At 46.8% G+C, this 13,169-nt stretch overlaps 1 protein-coding gene across 2 annotated transcripts in view; it reads left to right on the top strand.

Moving 5' to 3' along the window:
- LOC128687682 (uncharacterized) overlaps positions 1 to 13,169 on the top strand; it is a 271,524-nt gene that overhangs the window by 162,332 nt on the left and 96,023 nt on the right. The window lies entirely within an intron of this gene.

Raw genomic sequence — 13,169 nt, 5'->3', positions numbered from 1 at the left:
AACTGTTACAGCAGTAACACAAGCCGCTCAACTGTTACAACAGTAACACAAGCCTCTCAACTGTTACAACAGTACCACAAGCCTCTCAACTGTTACAGCAGTAACACAAGCCTCTCAACTGTTACAACAGTAACACAAGCCGCTCAACTGTTACAACAGTAACACAAGCCGCTCAACTGTTACAACAGTAACACAAGCCGCTCAACTGTTACAACAGTAACACAAGCCGCTCAACTGTTACAACAGTAACACAAGCCTCTCAACTGTTACAGCAGTAACACAAGCCTCTCAACTGTTACAACAGTAACACAAGCCGCTCAACTGTTACAACAGTAACACAAGCCGCTCAACTGTTACAACAGTAACACAAGCCGCTCAACTGTTACAACAGTAACACAAGCCGCTCAACTGTTACAGCAGTAACACAAGCCGCTCAACTGTTACAACAGTAACACAAGCCGCTCAACTGTTACAACAGTAACACAAGCCGCTCAACTGTTACAACAGTAACACAAGCCGCTCAACTGTTACAACAGTAACACAAGCCGCTCAACTGTTACAACAGCAACACAAGCCGCTCAACTGTTACAACAGTAACACAAGCCGCTCAACTGTTACAGCAGTAACACAAGCCGCTCAACTGTTACAGCAGTAACACAAGCCGCTCAACTGTTACAACAGTAACACAAGCCGCTCAACTGTTACAGCAGTAACACAAGCCGCTCAACTGTTACAACAGTAACACAAGCCGCTCAACTGTTACAACAGTAACACAAGCCGCTCAACTGTTACAACAGCAACACAAGCCGCTCAACTGTTACAACAGTAACACAAGCCGCTCAACTGTTACAGCAGTAACACAAGCCGCTCAACTGTTACAGCAGTAACACAAGCCGCTCAACTGTTACAACAGTAACACAAGCCGCTCAACTGTTACAACAGTAGCACAAGCCGCTCAACTGTTACAACAGTAACACAAGCCGCTCAACTGTTACAACAGTAACACAAGCCGCTCAACTGTTACAACAGTAACACAAGCCGCTGAACTGTTACAACAGTAACACAAGCCGCTCAACTGTTACAACAGTAACACAAGCCGCTCAACTGTTACAACAGTAACACAAGCCGCTCAACTGTTACAACAGTAACACAAGCCGCTCAACTGTTACAGCAGTAACACAAGCCGCTCAACTGTTACAACAGTAACACAAGCCGCTCAACCTGTACAACAGTAACACAAGCCGCTCAACTGTTACAACAGCAACACAAGCCGCTCAACTGTTACAACAGTAACACAAGCCGCTCAACTGTTACAGCAGTAACACAAGCCGCTCAACTGTTACAGCAGTAACACATGCCGCTCAACTGTTACAACAGTAACACAAGCCGCTCAACTGTTACAACAGTAACACAAGCCGCTCAACTGTTACAACAGTAACACAAGCCGCTCAACTGTTACAACAGTAACACAAGCCGCTCAACTGTTACAACAGTAACACAAGCCGCTCAACTGTTACAACAGTAACACAAGCCGCTCAACTGTTACAACAGTAACACAAGCCGCTCAACTGTTACAACAGTAACACAAGCCGCTCAACTGTTACAACAGTAACACAAGCCGCTCAACTGTTACAACAGTAACACAAGCCGCTCAACTGTTACAGCAGTAACACAAGCCTCTCAACTGTTACAACAGTAACACAAGCCGCTCAACTGTTACAACAGTAACACAAGCCGCTCAACTGTTACAACAGTAACACAAGCCTCTCAACTGTTACAACAGTAACACAAGCCGCTCAACTGTTACAACAGTAACACAAGCCTCTCAACTGTTACAACAGTAACACAAGCCTCTCAACTGTTACAACAGTAACACAAGCCGCTCAACTGTTACAACAGTAACACAAGCCTCTCAACTGTTACAACAGTAACACAAGCCGCTCAACTGTTACAACAGTAACACAAGCCTCTCAACTGTTACAACAGTAACACAAGCCTCTCAACTGTTACAACAGTAACACAAGCCGCTCAACTGTTACAACAGTAACACAAGCCTCTCAACTGTTACAACAGTAGCACAAGCCGCTCAGCTGTTACAACAGTAACACAAGCCGCTCAACTGTTACAACAGTAACACAAGCCTCTCAACTGTTACAACAGTAACACAAGCCTCTCAACTGTTACAACAGTAACACAAGCCGCTCAACTGTTACAACAGTAACACAAGCCTCTCAACTGTTACAACAGTACCACAAGCCTCTCAACTGTTACAACAGTAACACAAGCCGCTCAACTGTTACAACAGTAACACAAGCCTCTCAACTGTTACAACAGTAACACAAGCCTCTCAACTGTTACAACAGTAACACAAGCCTCTCAACTGTTACAACAGTAACACAAGCCGCTCAACTGTTACAACAGTAACACAAGCCGCTCAACTGTTACAACAGTAACACAAGCCTCTCAACTGTTACAACAGTAACACAAGCCTCTCAACTGTTACAACAGTAACACAAGCCTCTCAACTGTTACAACAGTAACACAAGCCTCTCAACTGTTACAACAGTACCACAAGCCTCTCAACTGTTACAACAGTAACACAAGCCGCTCAACTGTTACAACAGTAACACAAGCCTCTCAACTGTTACAACAGTAACACAAGCCTCTCAACTGTTACAACAGTACCACAAGCCTCTCAACTGTTACAACAGTAACACAAGCCGCTCAACTGTTACAACAGTAACACAAGCCTCTCAACTGTTACAACAGTAACACAAGCCTCTCAACTGTTACAACAGTACCACAAGCCTCTCAACTGTTACAACAGTAACACAAGCCGCTCAACTGTTACAACAGTAACACAAGCCTCTCAACTGTTACAACAGTAACACAAGCCTCTCAACTGTTACAACAGTAACACAAGCCTCTCAACTGTTACAACAGTAACACAAGCCTCTCAACTGTTACAACAGTAACACAAGCCTCTCAACTGTTACAACAGTACCACAAGCCTCTCAACTGTTACAACAGTAACACAAGCCGCTCAACTGTTACAACAGTAACACAAGCCTCTCAACTGTTACAACAGTAACACAACCCGCTCAACTGTTACAACAGTAACACAAGCCTCTCAACTGTTACAACAGTAACACAAGCCTCTCAACTGTTACAACAGTAACACAAGCCTCTCAACTGTTACAACAGTAACACAAGCCTCTCAACTGTTACAACAGTAACACAAGCCTCTCAACTGTTACAACAGTAACACAAGCCTCTCAACTGTTACAACAGTAACACAAGCCTCTCAACTGTTACAACAGTACCACAAGCCTCTCAACTGTTACAACAGTAACACAAGCCGCTCAACTGTTACAACAGTAACACAAGCCTCTCAACTGTTACAACAGTAACACAAGCCGCTCAACTGTTACAACAGTAACACAAGCCTCTCAACTGTTACAACAGTAACACAAGCCTCTCAACTGTTGCAACAGTAACACAAGCCTCTCAACTGTTACAACAGTAACACAAGCCTCTCAACTGTTACAACAGTAACACAAGCCTCTCAACTGTTACAACAGTACCACAAGCCTCTCAACTGTTACAACAGTAACACAAGCCGCTCAACTGTTACAACAGTAACACAAGCCTCTCAACTGTTACAACAGTAACACAAGCCGCTCAACTGTTACAACAGTAACACAAGCCTCTCAACTGTTACAACAGTAACACAAGCCTCTCAACTGTTACAACAGTACCACAAGCCTCTCAACTGTTACAACAGTAACACAAGCCGCTCAACTGTTACAACAGTAACACAAGCCTCTCAACTGTTACAACAGTAACACAAGCCGCTCAACTGTTACAACAGTAACACAAGCCTCTCAACTGTTACAACAGTACCACAAGCCTCTCAACTGTTACAACAGTACCACAAGCCGCTCAACTGTTACAACAGTAACACAAGCCTCTCAACTGTTACAACAGTAACACAAGCCGCTCAACTGTTACAACAGTAACACAAGCCTCTCAACTGTTACAACAGTAACACAAGCCTCTCAACTGTTACAACAGTAACACAAGCCGCTCAACTGTTACAACAGTACCACAAGCCTCTCAACTGTTACAACAGTAACACAAGCCGCTCAACTGTTACAACAGTAACACAAGCCTCTCAACTGTTACAACAGTAACACATGTCTGAGCTGGCAGACTTCAGTAGAGGTGAGAATATCATCAAACATTCCACTATGGTTCAGTAACTACCACACCTTCAGAGTTACCTTCCAGCTGTGCTGCAGTTACTATCACATGGGAATTATTGTCCAGAAAGGTACAGGAGAATTAATGGTCATAGTTGTGTTGTTAGGAGAGAGAGAGAGAGAGAGAGAGAGAGAGAGAGAGAGAGAGAGAGAGAGAGAGAGAGAGAGAGAGAGAGAGAGAGAGAGAGAGACAGACAGAGAGAAGAGAGGAGAAAGAGAGAGATAGAGATAGAAACAGAAAAACAGAAAGAGACAGACAGACAGACAGGGACAGAAACACTCCTCGCTCTTCACTACCTGACATCAATAACCTGCTAGGCACAGGTCATTGATCAAAATCACTGTGACCTGGGTACCTGGAAGGGGATGTGGTGGTCAACGCCCCCGCAACCCGGGTCCATGACCAGGCATCGTGGTGGATCAGGGCCTGATCAACCAGGTTGTTACTGCTGGCCACACGCAACCCAAAGTATGAACCACAGCTCGGTTGGTCAGGTACTGACTTGAAGTGTCTGTCCAGTTGTTCTCTGTGACAGTGGATGGTGGATCAAGCCTCCACTCAATCTTTCACTACAACAGGTGTAGGGTGACTAACACCCAGGTACCTATTTACTACTAGGTGGACAGTGACAGCAGGTGTAAGGTGACATAGCCATAATACTCCTAGGTGAACAGTGACAGCAGGAGTAAGGTGACTAACACCCAGGTACCTACGTACTGCTAGGTGAACAGGGGCAACAGGTGTGTGGAGACTTGGCCATACATCTGACCATCTAAGGGACGGGGAGGGTGGGGTTATGGATGTCTAAGGGTCTGGTAAGGTCTGCCTCTCTAAGGAATGTGGTCTCAGGGCTGGTCAAGGGACCGTGGCTTGGACTACGCCCTACCAACCATTCACACACACACACACACACACACACACACACACACACACACACACACACACACACACACACACACACACACACACACACACGTCTAGTTTACAGGAATATGACCTTGACCAATTAAGAGAACTCACTCTTCTGCTCAACAATCAACAGTACTGTAGCTGACTGTTGTAGCTACACCAGGAATCATCTTGTAACCTTCAAGTTACGTTTGCACCCGCCCCGGAATTGAACCCGGGTCTTTCAGTTGTGAGCCAAAGGCCCTGCCAATTCCGCTAAACGTTGCTTGTGTTTCTATAGGCTCTTCAAAGCTATTTTTTAGGCTATTTTTTGTGGAAGAGATATGAAAGCGAGTCTGTGAGAAGTTGACGGAAGGTGGTGTTGTCTGGTAGACGCGCCAGACAGGAAGACGGTGATAATAAAGAGATCCAGACATGTACACAGCCAGCCAGCCAGCCAGCCAGCCAGCCAGCCAGCCAGCCAGTCAGACAGCCAGCCAGCCAGCCAGCCAGCCAGCCAGCCAGTCAGACAGCCAGCCAGCCAGTCAGACAGCCAGCCAGCCAGCCAGTCAGACAGCCAGCCAGTCAGACAGACAGCCAGCCAGCCAGCCAGCCAGCCAGCCAGCCAGCCAGCCAGACAGCCAGCCAGTCAGACAGCCAGCCAGTCAGACAGCCAGCCAGCCAGCCAGTCAGACAGCCAGCCAGCCAGCCAGTCAGACAGCCAGCCAGCCAGTCAGACAGCCAGCCAGTCAGACAGCCAGCCAGCCAGCCAGCCAGCCAGCCAGCCAGGTGCAACATGAATGAGACACGATAGCCAACTCACGAGTCATTATTACGATACCTTGAAAGAATCCACAATACAATAGCAGTAATGTTTTTTCTACTTCAAAACCTTTCTCTCTCTCTCTCTTTCTCTCTCTCTCTCTCTCTCTCTCTCTCTCTCTCTCTCTCTCTCTCTCTCTCTCTCTCTCTCTCTCTCTCTCTCTCTCAAGCCTTCTGTTCCTTACATTCTCACTTCCACCCCCCATTATCATATTCTCTAACATTCCTTTCCACCCACCCCACCTCCCCCATCCTCTGATTCTTCCATCCACTCTCCTATATATATATATATATATATATATATATATATATATATATATATATATATATATATATATATATATATATTACGTTGCTTCGCTCTCATATGATGGAGTTATCTTCATACAAATGCATTTCTCCCGTGTAAGGACTCGATGATCTATAGAGATGGTAACTCCCAAGTGATAGTAACTTCAGCACTGCTGGAAGGTAACTGAAGGTGTGGTGAGAGATAGTAACTGCAGCACTGCTGGAAGGTAACTGAATGTGTGGTGATAGTAACTGCAGCACTGCTGGAAGGTAACTGAAGGTGTGGTGATAGTAACTGCAGCACTGCTGGAAGGTAACTCTGAAGGTGTGGTGAGAGACAGTAACTGCAGCACTGCTGGAAGGTAACTGAAGGTGTGGTGAGAGATATTAACTGCAGCACTGCTGGAAGGTAACTCTGAAGGTGTGGTGAGAGACAGTAACTGCAGCACTGCTGGAAGGTAACTCTGAAGGTGTGGTGAGAGACAGTAACTGCAGCACTGCTGGAAGGTAACTCTGAAGGTGTGGTGAGAGACAGTAACTGCAGCACTGCTGGAAGGTAACTCTGAAGGTGTGGTGAGAGATACTAACTGCAGCACTGCTGGAAGGTAACTGAAGGTGTGGTGAGAGATAGTAACTACAGCACTGCTGGAAGGTAACTCTGAAGGTGTGGTGAGAGATAGTAACTGCAGCACTGCTGGAAGGTAACTGAAGGTGTGGTGAGAGATAGTAACTACAGCACTGCTGGAAGGTAACTGAAGGTGTGGTGAGAGATAGTAACTACAGCACTGCTGGAAGGTAACTCTGAAGGTGTGGTGAGAGATAGTAACTGCAGCACTGCTGGAAGGTAACTCTGAAGGTGTGGTGAGAGATAGTAACTACAGCACTGCTGGAAGGTAACTCTGAAGGTGTGGTGAGAGATAGTAACTGCAGCACTGCTGGAAGGTAACTCTGAAGGTGTGGTGAGAGATAGTAACTGCAGCACTGCTGGAAGGTAACTCTGAAGGTGTGGTGAGAGATAGTAACTGCAGCACTGCTGGAAGGTAACTCTGAAGGTGTGGTGAGAGATAGTAACTGCAACACTGCTGGAAGGTAACTCTGAAGGTGTGGTGAGAGATAGTAACTGCAGCACTGCTGGAAGGTAACTCTGAAGGTGGTGAGATATAGTAACTGCAACACTGCTGGATGATAACTCTGAAGGTGTGGTGAGAGATAGTAACTGCAGCACAGCTGGAAGGTAACTCTGAAGGTGGTGAGATATAGTAACTGCAACACTGCTGGATGATAACTCTGAAGGTGTGGTGAGAGATAGTAACTGCAGCACAGCTGGAAGGTAACTCTGAAGGTGTGGTGAGAGATAGTAACTGCAGCACTGCTGGAAGGTAACTCTGAAGGTGTGGTGAGACAGTAACTGCAGCACTGCTGGAAGGTAACTCTGAAGGTGTGGTGAGAGATAGTAACTGCAGCACTGCTGGAAGGTAACTCTGAAGGTGGTGAGATATAGTAACTGCAACACTGCTGGAAGGTAACTCTGAAGGTGTGGTGAGAGATAGTAACTGCAGCACTGCTGGAAGGTAACTCTGAAGGTGGTGAGATATAGTAACTGCAACACTGCTGGATGATAACTCTGAAGGTGTGGTGAGAGATAGTAACTGCAACACTGCTGGATGATAACTCTGAAGGTGTGGTGAGAGATAGTAACTGCAACACTGCTGGATGATAACTCTGAAGGTGTGGTGAGAGATAGTAACTGCAGCACTGCTGGAAGGTAACTCTGAAGGTGTGGTGAGATATAGTAACTGCAACACTGCTGGATGATAACTCTGAAGGTGTGGTGAGAGATAGTAACTACAGCACTGCTGGAAGGTAACTCTGAAGGTGTGGTGAGAGATAGTAACTGCAGCACTGCTGGAAGGTAACACTGAAGGTGTGGTGAGAGATAGTAACTGCAGCACAGCTGGAAGGTAACACTGAAGGTGTGGTGAGAGATAGTAACTGCAGCACTGCTGGAAGGTAACTCTGAAGGTGTGGTGAGAGATAGTAACTGCTGGAAGGTAACACTGAAGGTGTGGTGAGAGATAGTAACTGCAGCACTGCTGGAAGGTAACACTGAAGGTGTGGTGAGAGATAGTAACTGCAGCACAGCTGGAAGGTAACACTGAAGGTGTGGTGAGAGATAGTAACTGCAGCACTGCTGGAAGGTAACACTGAAGGTGTGGTGAGAGATAGTAACTGCTGGAAGGTAACTCTGAAGGTGTGGTGAGAGATAGTAACTGCTGGAAGGTAACACTGAAGGTGTGGTGAGAGATAGTAACTGCAGCACTGCTGGAAGGTAACTCTGAAGGTGTGGTGAGAGATAGTAACTGCAGCACTGCTGGAAGGTAACACTGAAGGTGTGGTGAGAGATAGTAACTGCAGCACTGCTGGAAGGTAACTCTGAAGGTGTGGTGAGAGATAGTAACTGCAGCACTGCTGGAAGGTAACACTGAAGGTGTGGTGAGAGATAGTAACTGCTGGAAGGTAACTCTGAAGGTGTGGTGAGAGATAGTAACTGCTGGAAGGTAACACTGAAGGTGTGGTGAGAGATAGTAACTGCAGCACTGCTGGAAGGTAACTCTGAAGGTGTGGTGAGAGATAGTAACTGCAGCACTGCTGGAAGGTAACACTGAAGGTGTGGTGAGAGATAGTAACTGCTGGAAGGTAACACTGAAGGTGTGGTGAGAGATAGTAACTGCTGGAAGGTAACACTGACGGTGTGGTGAGAGATAGTAACTGCAGCACTGCTGGAAGGTAACTCTGAAGGTGTGGTGAGAGATAGTAACTGCAGCACTGCTGGAAGGTAACACTGAAGGTGTGGTGAGAGATAGTAACTGCTGGAAGGTAACTCTGAAGGTGTGGTGAGAGATAGTAACTGCTGGAAGGTAACACTGAAGGTGTGGTGAGAGATAGTAACTGCAGCACTGCTGGAAGGTAACTCTGAAGGTGTGGTGAGAGATAGTAACTGCAGCACTGCTGGAAGGTAACACTGAAGGTGTGGTGAGAGATAGTAACTGCAGCACTGCTGGAAGGTAACTCTGAAGGTGTGGTGAGAGATAGTAACTGCAGCACAGCTGGAAGGTAACACTGAAGGTGTGGTGAGAGATAGTAACTGCTGGAAGGTAACACTGAAGGTGTGGTGAGAGATAGTAACTGCAGCACAGCTGGAAGGTAACACTGAAGGTGTGGTGAGAGATATTAACTGCAGCACTGCTGGAAGGTAACACTGAAGGTGTGGTGAGAGATAGTAACTGCTGGAAGGTAACACTGAAGGTGTGGTGAGAGATAGTAACTGCAGCACTGCTGGAAGGTAACTCTGAAGGTGTGGTGAGAGATAGTAACTGCAGCACTGCTGGAAGGTAACACTGAAGGTGTGGTGAGAGATAGTAACTGCAGCACTGCTGGAAGGTAACACTGAAGGTGTGGTGAGAGATAGTAACTGCAGCACTGCTGGAAGGTAACACTGAAGGTGTGGTGAGAGATAGTAACTGCAGCACTGCTGGAAGGTAACTCTGAAGGTGTGGTGAGAGATAGTAACTGCAGCACAGCTGGAAGGTAACACTGAAGGTGTGGTGAGAGATAGTAACTGCAGCACAGCTGGAAGGTAACACTGAAGGTGTGGTGAGAGATAGTAACTGCAGCACTGCTGGAAGGTAACACTGAAGGTGTGGTGAGAGATAGTAACTGCAGCACTGCTGGAAGGTAACACTGAAGGTGTGGTGAGAGATAGTAACTGCAGCACTGCTGGAAGGTAACACTGAAGGTGTGGTGAGAGATAGTAACTGCAGCACTGCTGGAAGGTAACACTGAAGGTGTGGTGAGAGATAGTAACTGCAGCACTGCTGGAAGGTAACACTGAAGGTGTGGTGAGAGATAGTAACTGCTGGAAGGTAACACTGAAGGTGTGGTGAGAGATAGTAACTGCAGCACAGCTGGAAGGTAACACTGAAGGTGTGGTGAGAGATAGTAACTGCAGCACTGCTGGAAGGTAACACTGAAGGTGTGGTGAGAGATAGTAACTGCAGCACTGCTGGAAGGTAACACTGAAGGTGTGGTGAGAGATAGTAACTGCAGCACTGCTGGAAGGTAACACTGAAGGTGTGGTGAGAGATAGTAACTGCTGGAAGGTAACTCTGAAGGTGTGGTGAGAGATAGTAACTGCTGGAAGGTAACTCTGAAGGTGTGGTGAGAGATAGTAACTGCAGCACAGCTGGAAGGTAACTCTGAAGGTGTGGTGAGAGATAGTAACTGCTGGAAGGTAACACTGAAGGTGTGGTGAGAGATAGTAACTGCTGGAAGGTAACACTGAAGGTGTGGTGAGAGATAGTAACTGCAGCACTGCTGGAAGGTAACACTGAAGGTGTGGTGAGAGATAGTAACTGCAGCACTGCTGGAAGGTAACACTGAAGGTGTGGTGAGAGATAGTAACTGCTGGAAGGTAACACTGAAGGTGTGGTGAGAGATAGTAACTGCTGGAAGGTAACACTGAAGGTGTGGTGAGAGATAGTAACTGCAGCACTGCTGGAAGGTAACACTGAAGGTGTGGTGAGAGATAGTAACTGCTGGAAGGTAACACTGAAGGTGTGGTGAGAGATAGTAACTGCTGGAAGGTAACACTGAAGGTGTGGTGAGAGATAGTAACTGCAGCACTGCTGGAAGGTAACACTGAAGGTGTGGTGAGAGATAGTAACTGCTGGAAGGTAACACTGAAGGTGTGGTGAGAGATAGTAACTGCAGCACAGCTGGAAGGTAACACTGAAGGTGTGGTGAGAGATAGTAACTGCAGCACAGCTGGAAGGTAACACTGAAGGTGTGGTGAGAGATAGTAACTGCAGCACAGCTGGAAGGTAACACTGAAGGTGTGGTGAGAGATAGTAACTGCAGCACTGCTGGAAGGTAACACTGAAGGTGTGGTGAGAGATAGTAACTGCTGGAAGGTAACTCTGAAGGTGTGGTGAGAGATAGTAACTGCAGCACTGCTGGAAGGTAACTCTGAAGGTGTGGTGAGAGATAGTAACTGCTGGAAGGTAACACTGAAGGTGTGGTGAGAGATAGTAACTGCAGCACTGCTGGAAGGTAACTCTGAAGGTGTGGTGAGAGATAGTAACTGCAGCACAGCTGGAAGGTAACACTGAAGGTGTGGTGAGAGATAGTAACTGCAGCACAGCTGGAAGGTAACACTGAAGGTGTGGTGAGAGATAGTAACTGCTGGAAGGTAACACTGAAGGTGTGGTGAGAGATAGTAACTGCAGCACTGCTGGAAGGTAACACTGAAGGTGTGGTGAGAGATAGTAACTGCAGCACAGCTGGAAGGTAACTCTGAAGGTGTGGTGAGAGATAGTAACTGCAGCACTGCTGGAAGGTAACTCTGAAGGTGTGGTGAGAGATAGTAACTGCAGCACTGCTGGAAGGTAACACTGAAGGTGTGGTGAGAGATAGTAACTGCAGCACAGCTGGAAGGTAACACTGAAGGTGTGGTGAGAGATAGTAACTGCAACACTGCTGGAAGGTAACACTGAAGGTGTGGTGAGAGATAGTAACTGCAGCACTGCTGGAAGGTAACACTGAAGGTGTGGTGAGAGATAGTAACTGCTGGAAGGTAACTCTGAAGGTGTGGTGAGAGATAGTAACTGCTGGAAGGTAACTCTGAAGGTGTGGTGAGAGATAGTAACTGCTGGAAGGTAACTCTGAAGGTGTGGTGAGAGATAGTAACTGCTGGAAGGTAACACTGAAGGTGTGGTGAGAGATAGTAACTGCAGCACTGCTGGAAGGTAACACTGAAGGTGTGGTGAGAGATAGTAACTGCTGGAAGGTAACACTGAAGGTGTGGTGAGAGATAGTAACTGCTGGAAGGTAACACTGAAGGTGTGGTGAGAGATAGTAACTGCAACACTGCTGGAAGGTAACTCTGAAGGTGTGGTGAGAGATAGTAACTGCAACACTGCTGGAAGGTAACTCTGAAGGTGTGGTGAGAGATAGTAACTGCTGGAAGGTAACACTGAAGGTGTGGTGAGAGATAGTAACTGCAGCACTGCTGGAAGGTAACTCTGAAGGTGTGGTGAGAGATAGTAACTGCTGGAAGGTAACACTGAAGGTGTGGTGAGAGATAGTAACTGCAACACTGCTGGAAGGTAACTCTGAAGGTGTGGTGAGAGATAGTAACTGCTGGAAGGTAACACTGAAGGTGTGGTGAGAGACAGTAACTGCAACACTGCTGGAAGGTAACTCTGAAGGTGTGGTGAGAGATAGTAACTGCAACACTGCTGGATGATAACTCTGAAGGTGTGGTGAGAGATAGTAACTGCAACACTGCTGGATGATAACTCTGAAGGTGTGGTGAGAGATAGTAACTGCAACACTGCTGGAAGGTAACTCTGAAGGTGTGGTGAGAGATAGTAACTGCAACACTGCTGGATGATAACTCTGAAGGTGTGGTGAGAGATAGTAACTGCAACACTGCTGGAAGGTAACTCTGAAGGTGTGGTGAGAGATAGTAACTACAGCACTGCTGGAAGGTAACTCTGAAGGTGTGGTGAGAGATAGTAACTACAGCACTGCTGGAAGGTAACTCTGAAGGTGTGGTGAGAGATAGTAACTGCTGGAAGGTAACACTGAAGGTGTGGTGAGAGATAGTAACTGCAACACTGCTGGAAGGTAACTCTGAAGGTGTGGTGAGATATAGTAACTGCAACACTGCTGGAAGGTAACTCTGAAGGTGGTGAGATATAGTAACTGCAACACTGCTGGAAGGTAACTCTGAAGGTGGTGAGATATAGTAACTGCAACACTGCTGGAAGGTAACTCTGAAGGTGGTGAGAGATAGTAACTGCAACACTGCTGGAAGGTAACTCTGAAGGTGTGGTGAGATATAG

The sequence above is a fragment of the Cherax quadricarinatus genome, chromosome 11 (genome assembly GCF_038502225.1).
Source record: "Cherax quadricarinatus isolate ZL_2023a chromosome 11, ASM3850222v1, whole genome shotgun sequence".
Taxonomy (NCBI): Eukaryota; Metazoa; Arthropoda; class Malacostraca; order Decapoda; family Parastacidae; genus Cherax; species Cherax quadricarinatus.
This window is presented reverse-complemented; position numbering and strand designations above follow the sequence as displayed.